The following is a 13,527-nucleotide window of genomic DNA, read 5'->3' as shown; positions in this document are numbered from 1 at the left end:
TTACTTGCCCACAGATGCGCTCACTCCATTGTAAACTGCTTTCTGCTGACAGAAGTGCAAAACCACAAAATAAAACTAACGATTTTTGAATATTTCACTGGCCAGCTGATTCTTACTACATATCTAACAAAGACTGAAGAGCTTTGAAATTTGTTACGATCAAAGTCAATATTTTCATAAATGGACATTGTAGACACAAATTTATACATAGATAAAATAGGAGAAAGTGATAGAACAATTGAACTTTCTATTCCATGAATCAGTGATGGGCAACCTAGGAGGCTAGTGAGTGGATCACACGAGTGGCTCTCCTTCATCTCAGTGGCCTGGATGGGATTGCTGTCAGTGCAGGCTCAATGGGCCGAATGTCCTCCTTCTGCACTGTAGGGATTCTGCTCTATTCTCAGTCAATATTGTGTACAATCAGCATGCACCTCACTTCACTTGCCTTTGCTTTGTGTGCATCACTTCAGTCATACCGGAAGGATAAAAATTACACGGATGGAAATCAGTTGAATATGGCAACCCCGCACATGGGCAACCATCAACAAAATGTCTTGCGAGCCACACTCCAAACCCAGATGGGCTGCACGTGACCCATGGCTACAGGTTGCCCACCACTGCCACAAACTGTTATGATTTAAAATGTTTTCCTAAAAAATTGGTTTGTAATAATTGCAGACGTGTTGTAATGCAAATATCTCCTTCCTCATATAATTCAACTTACGATTTGCACAGAATCAAGTACTTATCCATTTGTGTGAAAAGGTTTTTTTCTCATCACATTTGCTTCTAATATAGGGAAATAAGTTGGAATTGAGCTTTCAATGGTATATATCTGGATTGGAGATGGTTTCACAAAGGTGCACTAGATTCACCTCATTTCTCTGCATTGAACTCCATCTACCACTTATCTGCCCAATCTCCAATATTCCCATTTCTTTTAGAAATTCAAGACAATCCTCATCGCAGTTGACAACGCTGTCAATCTTCGCTTCATCCACAAATTTTGAAATCATGCCCTGCACACCACAGTCTAGGTCATTAACACATCAGGAAGAGTAAGGGTCTCACTGACCCAAGAGGAATTCCACTACAAACCTTCCAATCTGAAAAATAATTATTCATCACTGTGTTTCCTGTTTTTCACTAATTTCCGATCCAAGTGTCTACATTCCCTTTCATTCCATGAGCTAGAATTGTGCTCACAAGTCCGTTGGGCGGCACTGCGTCAAATGCCTTCTGACAACCCGTATACATCGCATCAACAGTATTTCCCTTCTCAACCTTCTCCGTTACCTCAAAAGAAACTCCAGCGAGATAACTAAACATTATTTTCCCTTAATGAATTCATGCTAGCTTTCCTTAATTACCCTACACTGATTTTGTCCTGAACTATAGTTTCCAGAAATTTCCCTATCACTGAAGTCAGACTGACTGGTCTGTAGGTGTCGGCACAATCCTTACACCTTGCTGGGGGGGATAAAAATCCTAATAGGTGCATGAAGATATTAAATCATTAGACATTTAAGACACTGACAGAACTATCAGCATCAAGATAAATGATTTTAAATCAAACTTAAGTTAACAAGGGAGCAGTCTGCACACATATGAAATGCAGTAAGAAATTTAAACAAGTAATGATGATTTAAAAACATATGTTGATATTTTGGAATGTATTAAATTACTTCAAAAATGTATTTTATAAAGACCATTATTCGCTTTAGCCAAAGGCAGATTGCTGCAAGGTATGATGATAAAGGGCATTCGGATAGAACCACATTCTAAGAGAATAATGAAACCTTGGAAATATGCAAGTTTTATCAGCGGAGTTTCTAATGGTGGAACACTCAGGGTAACTTTATGAATAAGCTTATTTACTGTCCAGATAAGGTGGCTACATCTCCGGACATGGGACCATGTGTTAGTCTGATTTGACAATGACCTGGAGGGAAATTTGTGGGAATATTAACTTTGAACTTAGTGGCCAGGTACCTGGTTATTCAGAGATACAGGATGTTGAGTAAGCCAAAATGGGAAGATACATCTGTATTTTATAGACAAATGAAATACCATTATGCCAGAAGGTAAGGTGCAATTGGCTGGAGTATATGACAGGTATTATTGTTGATTTACGTATATTGAAGGTGGCTGATTCAAAACTAATGAAAGGCGGGTGTATCTGATAAAGTGTTTAATTGATCTATCTTAAACTGTATATGTCGGAACTTATTGGAGCGGTTTGGCTGCTCTATGCTTAAAGGGGCCTAGGACTCTGATAATTTTTCCCTACAACCATTGGTCAAATAAAGTTGTGTCTTTAAGACACTGGCTTTCATGAGTCTTGTATTGTCTGAAGTTTCGGCGATACCGGACTAGCTCGCAAACCCCACAACACACCCTTTTTGAACACAGGTATAAAATCTGCAATTCTCCAGTCCTCTGGTACCATCCCATGCTTAAGGAAGACTGGAAGATGATCACCAGTGCCTCTGCAATTTCCACACTCACCTCCCTCAGTATCCTTGGATGCATCTCATCCAGTCTTGGTACCTGATCAATTTTAATAGCCTAAAACCACCTCCTTTTCAATTGTAAATTCCAAGTGTACCTCCTCTCACCTCGATCCGAGCGACATTCTCTTCCTTTGTAAAGGCAAATGCCAAGAACTCATTTAATACCTCCAATATTTCGCCTACTTTCATGCACAAGTCTCCTTTTTCATCCCTAATCAGTCCTACTCTTTCTTTTACTGCCCTTTTCTTATTTACATGATAAGTGGGTAAAAACGGCAAGGTCTTTATAGCTATTATGCAAGCTACCTCATAGCAGCAAGAACCCGGGTTCAATTCCAGCCTCGGGTGACCGTGTGGAGTTTACATGTTCTCCACATGTCTACGTGGGTTTCCTCCGTGCGCTCCAGTTTCCTCCCACACTCCAAATATGTGGGTTAGGTGGATTGACCATGCTAAATTGCCCCTTAGTGTCAGGGAGATTAGCAATGTAAATATATGTGGGGTTACGGGGATAGGGCCTGTGTTATATTGTTGTTGGCACAGGCTTGGTGGGCCAAATGGCTTCCTACTTGAAGGGACTCTATACTCTAAGGTGATCTGTAGCTGGTGCATTAAAAAACATTTAGTTTCCAAACAGTGCAGCTATTGGTTTAAATAATCGAATTGCACCAAGGTCAAATCTGTTTACAGTATAAAATCATGGACACATTTTAATAAACTTTTAAACAATACCGCTATTCCAGTACAGCTGCAACACTGGCATCTACCTGACAATGTGGAGAATTGCCCAGATGTGTCATGTACACACAAAAAAAAGGACAAATCCAACCAGGCCAATATTTGCTTAGCAATAACCTGCTCACTGACGCATATTTTAGATTCTGCTAGGTTCACTCAGCTCCTCAGCTGAGGAGTTTGTTACAGCCTTGATTCAAACATGGACAGTTGAGCAAACTCCAAAATTGAGGTGAGTGCGACTTTCCTTTACATCAACGTAACATTTGACGATGTAGGGCATCCGAGCAAAACTGGAGTCAATGGGAATCTGGGATGGGGGAGGGGGGGCACTCCACTGATTGGAATCATATCAGGAAGATCGCTGTAGTCATTGGATGTCAATTGTCTCAGTTCCAGGACATTACTGCAGGAGTTCCTCAGGGTAGTGCCCAACACTAACCATCTTCTGCTGCTTCAGCAATGATCTTCCTTCCATCATCAGGTGGGGATGCTCGCTAATGATTACACAATGTTCAGATAATGAAGCAGTCCATGTCCAAATGCAGCAAGTCCTGGACAATGTCCAGGTTTGGGTGATGGTGGCAAGTAACATTTACGTCACACAAATGCCAGGCAATGGCCATCTTCAACAAGAGAAAGTCTAACCATCTCCCCACAACATTCAATGGCATCATCATCAGTGAATCCCCCACTATCAACACCCTGGGGTTACCACTGACCAGAAGCTGAACTGGACTGGCCATATAAATAATGTGGCTACAGGAACAGGTCAGAGGCTGGGAGTCCGACAGGGAGTAACTCGCATCATGACTCCCCAAAGCCTGTCCACAATCTACAAGTCAGGACTGTGATGGAAAGCTCTCCAATTGACTGGATGACTGCACCTCCAACAATTCTCAAGCAGCTCAACACCATCCAGGAAAATGCAGTCCGCTTGATTAGCACCCAATTCACAAACATTCACTCCCTCCATTACTGACGCAGTGGCAAAACTGTGCACCATCTGCAAGATGCGTTGTAGGAATTCACAAAGACTCCTCAGGCAGTACCTTCCAAATCCACAAGTGCTGCCATATAGAAGGACAAGGGCAGCAGATACATGGGACCTGCAAGTTCCCCTCCAAGTCCCACAGATCCTGACTTGGAAATTAATCGCCATTCCTTCACTGATGCGGGATCAAAATCCTGGAACTCGCTCCCTAAAGGCACTGGGGGTGTACCTACACCACATGGCCTGCAGCAGTTCAAGATGGCAACTCACCATCACCTTTACAAGGGCAATTAGAAATGGGCAGTGACACCCACTTCCTATGAATGAATAAATAAAATATTTCCATGAGAAGTAATGTTGATTTGTTGTGAATACCAGAGAGACTTTCTTATTGAATTCTATTCTGATCCCCAATAAGATGCACTGATGTATTCCAAGACCAATTCCTATTTTTGACATATGATGCAGTAAATTAGAGGATTACATAGCTTTCCCCGTTTTACATTTAAAAGCTTTATCTTGGCCACAGTCTAGGGTGCGTATGTACATCCTATTGGATTAATCTGTATCACTATTTGAGTTCCAATAAGAAACCCAAGAGCACTGCTTGCTGCATTCCTGATGTGGTATAAAGATAGCACGAGTGCTGCAAACATAGATGCTGCAACTTATACCCATCCCAGAAACAAAAATAAACACACTTAGATGACTTGAGCCTAATAAGTTAATAAGCTGTGCAGTTTAATTAGGATTTTGCCTGTTCTAGCTCATAGACCACTTGCAGCACTAATCGTATCTTCTTAAAGATAGTTTTTCAAAGATGACAATTCTTGCACAAGACAAACAGTTCACCTTTGCTATATTCTCAGCTCCACGCACACTGGACTGACTTGCATATACATGCAGGATCCACAACTACCACAAGTTTTAAAAGTGCTCAATTTTGATTTTTTTAAAAAAACAGATTATACCAGGTCCATTTTGTGGTCATACTTACTGTAAGCAGAGCTTGTCACTTTGGAAGTGTGACACATTTCAAAAGAAACCAGTCCAGAAGATTTTCAATTAATTAAACCTAGTTTCAAATCATGGTAATGAAAAAGGTATATATTCTTTAACATCGTACACAGAATGCTGGCTTCACAAAAAAAAACAGAGCACAGTTTTATCTTCTGCTGTCTCGACAATGACGTACAAGAGTTATCAAACCTCTTCATTGTATCTGCTTCACTATGCCGACCCAAAAGAGACAGTTCAACTTTGTAAATCAACCCAATACACAGCAGGAATCAAATCAAATTAATGACATTTTCACACAACCAGACCAAAGCAAAATCCACTTCTTGCTCAGTTCCCTGGGGAATGAAATGTCAGTGGCAAAGCCCAACTATTAGCCTGTCTTCCCTTTCACATATGGCAGAAAGATCAAGAATACTTTATGGCACACATCAAAATAAATTTTACACAATGGAAAATATTCTGTTAAGTTTCTTTTAAAGACTCTAACTAATGTAATACTTCTGTGAATAAAAATAAGATCTAACTTTTCCTAAAACTTTCCCTTTTGTTTTAAAATGTGGGTGGGCAGGAGAAAAGGAGGAAAATGAAAAGATGAGAAATGGGATGAAAAGGATGAGAGGATGGAAGAGGAGGAGGAAAGATGTGGTGCCTTTAATGACTGCTCAACTAAGTATTATTCTGAAGGGCAATCACTATTGTCACGGACAGAAAATAAACTAATTTCAGATGCTAACAGTTAATGTTAAATTAATTTCAAGGCAACATTAGTCAATTATTTAAATTGAAGGTTGAAGGCACTTTAAATAAAGTCAAACTTCAATTATGTAATGGAAGATTTTCAACCTACTATCCAACCACCAACAATTGAAAACCAGCAAAACGAAGGGTTGCGACAAGGAGATGGGAAGATTAAACGTGTTTTTAAAAATTCATTCATGGGACATGGGTGTCGCTGGCTGGGCCAGCATTTATTGCTCATCCCTCGTTGCCCAAGGGCAGTTGAGAGTCAACTACATTGCTGTGGCTCTGGAATCACATGTAGGCCAGACGGGATAAGGACAGCAGATTTCCTCCCCTACAGGACATTAGTGAACCAGATGGGTTTTTCCGACAATCGACATGGTCATTAGTAGATTCTTAATTCCAGATTTTTTTTTATTGAATTCAAATTCCACCATCTGCCGTGATGGGATTCAAACCCGGGTCCCCAGAATATTATCAGAGTTTCTGGGTATATAGTCTAGCGATAATACCACTAGGCCATCACCTCCCCTGTGTACATTACAATTGAGGCAACACTTCCTGAGCACATTACTAGGGAGTCAATGGTGTAGTGGCAATGTCACTGGACTGGTAATCCAGAGGCCCCAGTTACTGATCTGGGAAGATGGGTTCAAATCACATCATGGTAACTGGGGGAATTTAAAATTCAATTATTAAATTTGGAATGTAAAACTAGTCTCAGTATTGGTAAGCGTAGCAACTATCATGGATTGTTGTAAAAACCAACCTGATTCCAATTCTGGTGCCCTTCAGGGAAGGAAATCTGACATTCTTATCCAGTCTGTCCTACATATGACTCCAGACCCTACATGTGGTTGACTCTTAACTACCCTCTGAGATGGCCTAGCAAGTCACTGAATTCAAAGGCAATGAGGGATGGGAAACCAATGCTGTAACAAACACTTTGCAGGTTATTTCTCTCTTTTCAATGCAGTGAAAGTGTAATAACGAGTACATATTCTTGAAAAATAGCCAGCATTAATTTTTTCATTCCAAACTTAGACTATATCTGGAGACCATTGAGAGCTATATAACACTAGAATGAAGTAATGGTACCAAAGGAAGCAATATGAAGCATTCAATCAAGAGCAACACACAAGCATATTGCATAACGGTAAAAGCTTATTGGCTTAAGTGTCATTTTTCCAAAGCCAATACACTAAATATATCAATTGGCAAATGTAATCTGTGCTTTCCCAACATGCGAGTTAAATATCTCTGCCGTGGCATGAACTGCTGACTGTTTTCTCTCTTATTAGTTGTACAAGGTTTCCTCATCTGTGGGATAAATTCTGGACTTAATCATATAACCTTGGGAAGTCAGTAAGAAAAGAAAAATCAGCTCAGAAAACAAAAACTTTGGACACTGCTGACAGTTAAACCCAAAACTGCAAAGAAAGAAAAAAAATCAAGTCAAGCAATCTTGGCTGATCTCATTCTGATCAGATAAGACTGCAAGGGTTTGATGCCTTGAGCATTGCAAGCAATAATTCAAGTGCAATCGGTGCAACCACAAAGATACAAATCTGCACACTCACTAATGTTTAACGCTGACTGAAAAGTTTGGTGCTAGTGAAAGAGGAGGAACCAAATTTTACAACTATTGCATTAAACTGAATTGTTTTTGTAATAAGCTTAAGTTTATGCAGAGATGCAGCTCAATTCAAGTACAGTATTACATTTGCTCAACACTTGTGAATGCACCAAATCCAAGTTTGTTACAGTTACAATCCTTCACTGGTAATTGGACAGTTCGCTGAACAGTACCGAATTAGCATGCTATATTTTCGCCTCTGCAACATGGGTTGGCATCCAGCGAAACCCAATGGAATAAAGAATTTCTACTTAGCCAGGTCTCTGACCTATGCCACATGAATTTTAATATAAAGGCAAAATACTGTGGATGCTGGAATCAAACAAAAAACAGAAAATGCTGGAGAAACTTAGCAGGTCTCACAGCATCTGTGGTGTGAGAATAGAGCCAACGTTTCGAGTCAGGATGACCTTTCGTCAGAACCCACATGAATTTTGTAGATTTCATAAGCTATCTTCAAATGGGTACAAGACAATAGCAGAAACCACGGTGGCACAGCAGTTAGCACTGCTGCCTCACAGCGCCAGGGACCCAGGTTCAATTCCTGGCTCAGGTCACTGTGTGGAGTTTGCATGTCCTCTCCGTGTCAACAAAGAACAAAGAACAATACAGCACAGGAACAGGCCCTTCGGCCCTCCAAGCCCGCGCCGCTCCCCGGTCCAGGATTGAATCCTGAATCCAGGATCCCCGCCCAATTTTCCAACCTATCTACATCCTAATATCCTATCCACCGAGCTGTCCCTCACAGCTACGATGTTTTGTTCATCACAACCTATTAACTCACCCTCACCCCCCCATTCCAGACCATGTGATCTCCAGGGAGAGGCAAAAACCCAGAGTGAAAACCCCAGGGCCAATATGGGGAAAAAAAAATCTGGGAAATTCCTCTCCGACCCCCTGTGGCGATCGAAACGAGTCCAGGAGATCACACTGGCCCTGATCAGAAAATGCTTCCCAACCCTATTCATTTCCACTTCTGCTTTACGAACACCATCTGAATTCCCTGCCCCCGAGACAGGTTCCCAACTATCCGCAGTCTCGCTCTGTACTGGCACCAGCAAGATGATCATAGAATGAAGCCTTGAAACGAGAAACAAAGAACAATTAGCCCGCGCCGCTCCCTGGTCCAAACTAGACCACTCTTTTGTATCCCTCCATTCCCACTCCGTTCATATAGCTGTCTAGATAAGTCTTAAACGTTCCCAGTGTGTCCGCCTCCACCACCTTGCCCGGCAACACATTCCAGGCCCCCACGACCCTCTGTGTAAAATATGTCCTTCTGATATCTGTGTTAAACCTCCCCCGCTTCACCTTGAACCTATGACCCCTCGTGAACGTCACCACCGACCCGGGGAAAAGCTTCCCACCGTTCACCCTATCTATGCCTTTCATAATTTTATACACCTCTATTAAGTCTCCCCTCATCCTCCGTCTTTCCAAGGAGAACAACCCCAGTTTCCCCAATCTCTCCTCATAACCAAGCCCCTCCACACCAGGCAACATCCTGGTAAACCTCCTCTGTACTCTCTCCAAAGCCTCCACGTCCTTCTGGTAGTGTGGCGACCAGAACTGGATGCAGTATTCCAAATACTGGCCGAACCAACGTTCTATACATCTGCAACATCAGACCCCAACTTTTATACTCTATGCCCCGTCCTATAAATGCAAGCATGCCATATGCCTTCTTCACCACCTTCTCCACCTGTGACGTCACCTTCAAAGATCTGTGGACTTGCACACCCAGGTCCCTCTGCGTCTCTACACCCTTTATGGTTCTTCCATTTATCGTGTAGCTCCTCCCTACGTTATTCCCACCAAAATGCATCACTTCGCATTTATCAGGATTGAACTCCATCTGCCATTTCTTTGCCCAAATTTCTAGCCTATCTATATCCTTCTGTAGCCTCTGACAATGTTCCTCACTATCTGCAAGTCCTGCCAGTTTTGTGTCGTCCGCAAACTTACTGATCACCCCAGTTACTCCTTCTTCCAGATCATTTATATAAATCACAAACAGCAGAGGTCCCAATACAGAGCCCTGCGGAACACCACTAGTCACAGGCCTCCAGCTGGAAAAAGACCCTTCCACTACCACCCTCTGTCTTCTATGACCAAGCCAGTTCTCCACCCATCTAGCCATCTCCCCCTTTATCCCATGAGATCCAACCTTTTTCACTAGCCTACCATGAGGGACTTTGTCAAACGCTTTACTAAAGTCCATATAGACAACATCCACGGCCCTTCCTTTGTCAACCATTCTGGTCACTTCTTCAAAAAACACCACCAGGTTAGTGAGGCATGACCTCCCTCTCACAAAACCATGCTGACTATCGTTAATGAGTTTATTCCTTTCTAAATGCGCATATATCCTATCTCCAAGAATCTTCTCCAACAACTTCCCCACCACGGACGTCAAGCTCACCGACCTATAATTACCCGGGTTATCCTTCCTACCCTTCTTAAATAAAGGGACCACATTAGCTATCCTCCAATCCTCTGGGACCTCACCTGCGTCCAGTGACGAGACAAAGATTTGCGTCAGAGGCCCAACGATTTCACCTCTCGTCTCCCTGAGCAGCCTTGGATAGATTCCATCAGGCCCTGGGGATTTGTCCGTCTTTATATTCTCTAACAAACCTAACACTTCCTCCTTTGTAATGGAGATTTTCTCCAACGATTCAACACTCCCCTCCGAGACACTCCCAGTCAACACATCCCTCTCCTTTGTGAATACCGACGCAAAGTATTCATTTAGGATCTCCCCTACTTCTTTGGGCTCCAAACATAAGTCCCCACTTTTGTCCCTGAGAGGTCCGATTTTTTCCGACAACCCTTTTGTTCCTAACGTATGAATAAAATGCCTTGGGATTCTCCTTAATCCTGTCTGCCAAGAACATTTCGTGACCCCTATTTGCTCTTCTAATTCCCCGTTTGAGTACTTTCCTACTTTCTGTGTACTCCTCCAGAGCTCCCTCCGTTTTTAGCTGCTTGGACCTCACATACGCCTCTCTTTTCTTTTTGACCAGTCCCTCAATTTCCCTGGTTATCCACGGTTCTCTAATCCTACCCTTCCTATCCTTCTTTTTTACAGGCACATGCTTGTCCTGTAGTCCTAACAACTGTTCCTTAAAAGACTGCCACTGGGTTTCCTCCGGGTGCTCTGGTTTCTTCCCACAGTCCGAAAGACGTGCTGGTTAGGTGCATTAGCCATGCTAAATTCTCCCTCAGTGTACCCGAATTGGTGCTGGAGTGTGGCGACTCGGGGATTTTCACAGGCAACTTCATTGCAGTGTTAATGTAAGCCTACTTGTGACACAAATAAGCTTTAAAATTCAATCACATTCTGCGAAAAGGATATGTGGTATGAAAAATGGTACAAGACACACCATCCAATTGGAGTGTTTCAGATTGCGGGTCGCAACAATAATAGCATTTACAGGACACTTCAAAGTTTCTCAAAACACTTCATGCAATTAATTATTTTTGAAGTTAGGTGAATAAATAACTGGGTAATCTCTCCTTTGCAAGGTAACAGTTAAGGACACAGAACTCATTTTTTTAAAAATAAGGGTGTTGTGGCGTCGAGATCTTTAACATCCTTTTGAACTACTAGAACAGACAGATGTTCAACTCTTCTTCAGAAGGATGGCACCCTCAAGAAAGAGCACTCATTTAGTATCTCACTGGATTAGTCTGACATGAAAAAAGGTACAAAAGTCCGAGGTCACGTGCCAACCGACTCTTCCCTGCTGCCAGATTTTTGAATGGACTTAACCTTGCATTAAGCTGATCTTTCTCTACACCCCAGATATGACTGTAACACTACATTCTGCACTCTCTCGTTTCCTTCTCTATGAACAGTATGCTTTAAGCACATAGTGCACAAGAAACAACACTTTTCATTGTATGCTAATACATGTGACAAAAAAGTAAATCAAACCAAACATGTCTCAAACCCTTAATGTTTTGACTAACTGGAGCCAGCCATGCACACTTTAGAATAAACCTTATTGCAGTTATATCCAAACTGAGCATCCATGTTCAGCATCAAGTGTTCCTAAACTGAGTGAGAAAAATGTATCCAACTCCCAAACATGGACATTAGCACAAAGTATTAAAAACAAACAGAGACATACAATGACCCAAAAAAGTGTTTTACAATCTCTTTTTACAAGTCTTTGACAATCTCCTTTCCAATTTCAAAATGGAGACCAGTTTTCTAAATGAAGTCAGTTCTCCTGAAATCACGGAACTTGGCAATGTTACTTTAAAATCAGTCTGCAAGATCACTTTTTAAATACAATGTAATATTTGCTAATTAAATTTGAAACCAGTTTTGATACAAAAATTAAACCTCTTCAGTATTATACAACTTTAGCTAATAGTGGCTAAACATTTAAAATGGTAAATAATTCCCTTTCAACAGGAACCTAATGGGTCTTAAGGAGATATTACTATAACTTTAAACATTATCCTATTTTCTGATTATTAGGGAGGAAAATCACCATGCTCTGCATAATCATTTGAAAAACATCAACTTCCTTTAGTGTGCATTCTACGCTTTGCATGGATGCTTCAGTTATGTAAAAAGTAACCACCAGGTCTTACATATTCAATGTTATTGGAAAATAATATGCTTAGCACCACAGTAGAGCAGCTAAAGGTCATTACCACAGAGCTTAAACTTTCCCAACATTCTTCAAAGCTGAGACCGCCCATCGGCATTCAGACTGCATCAGCGAGGCAGGGGATAACAAACAAGCCACAACACAGCCAAGTTTATATTATTTTCAGTCTCAAATTGACGTGCCAATTTTCACTCACTTTGTGTTTTAATTTTTTTCTAAAATGCACTCTGCATGTAATCTTATGTCCTTCACAAAAAAATACCTATTCCAAAATAATGCAACATGCTTAAGAACTTGGAGTGGTTTGACAGATCAGAAGAAAATCTCCTTTGATGTAGCAACCTTTAAAGGCTACCTTTCTACCCAGGCCTGAGTCCATTTTTAGGATTGCTCTGCCATTTGTCCATGTTTAGCAATCAATAATTCCCTTTCAATTAAAAAAAAAATCAGTCACTAACTCAAAAGTAAATAGTTTCTGAACAAGGTGGGTGAAAAAATGCATTTCATTGGGGGATCAAAATCTTTTGAACTGATGCGATCATCCACACATCAAAAACATGCACTTAGTAATAAAGCTCAAGATAACATTAGACAACACGATCACATCAGTTTGTGCCAAATTCACGATGCAACTTCAGGAACTGGATTGTCTCAATGATGGGAGCCCCAGTGTGAAACTGGAGTAAAATTTAACAATTATTTTATGGCAAATCCGTTCAGGTTATGTCTCAAAATTGTGCAGGAAATGTAAATATCAGCACAGCAGACACTGAATCAATCGACACACAGAGCAGGAACAATGGGTGTGATATCAATATGGGGCGGCACGGTAGCACAGTGGTTAGCACTGCTGCTTCACAGCTCCAGGGTCCCGGGTTCGATTCCCGGCTCGGGTCACTGTCTGTGTGGAGTTTGCACATTCTCCTCGTGTCTGCGTGGGTTTCCTCCGGGTGCTCCGGTTTCCTCCCACAGTCCAAAGATGTGCGGGTTAGGTTGATTGGCCAGGTTAAAAATTGCCCCTTAGAGTCCTGAGATGCATAGGTTAGAGGGATTAGCGGGTAAATATGTGGGGGTAGGGCCTGGGTGGGATTGTGGTCGGTGCAGACTCGATGGGCCGAATGGCCTCCTTCTGCACTGTAGGGTTTCTATGATGATTTCTATGATCAAGGAGAAATTATCTCTAGATCACTTTGAGCAGCAGACTCTTTAAAACAGTGCGGCTGTTGTCAGGGTTCTAGGATTAACCCAACCAAAAAA

The 13,527-nt window shown here is 41.7% G+C and overlaps 1 protein-coding gene across 2 annotated transcripts in view; it reads right to left on the bottom strand.

The window, feature by feature from the left end:
* Positions 1–13,527, bottom strand: part of shoc2 (SHOC2 leucine rich repeat scaffold protein) — a 113,827-nt gene that overhangs the window by 74,106 nt on the left and 26,194 nt on the right. The gene's annotated exons all lie outside the window — the stretch shown is intronic.

This window comes from Mustelus asterias, chromosome 11 (genome assembly GCF_964213995.1).
Source record: "Mustelus asterias chromosome 11, sMusAst1.hap1.1, whole genome shotgun sequence".
In the NCBI taxonomy this organism is placed as follows: domain Eukaryota; kingdom Metazoa; phylum Chordata; class Chondrichthyes; order Carcharhiniformes; family Triakidae; genus Mustelus; species Mustelus asterias.
Note: the sequence above shows the minus strand (reverse complement) of the source record. Positions and strands in the feature narration are given on the sequence as shown.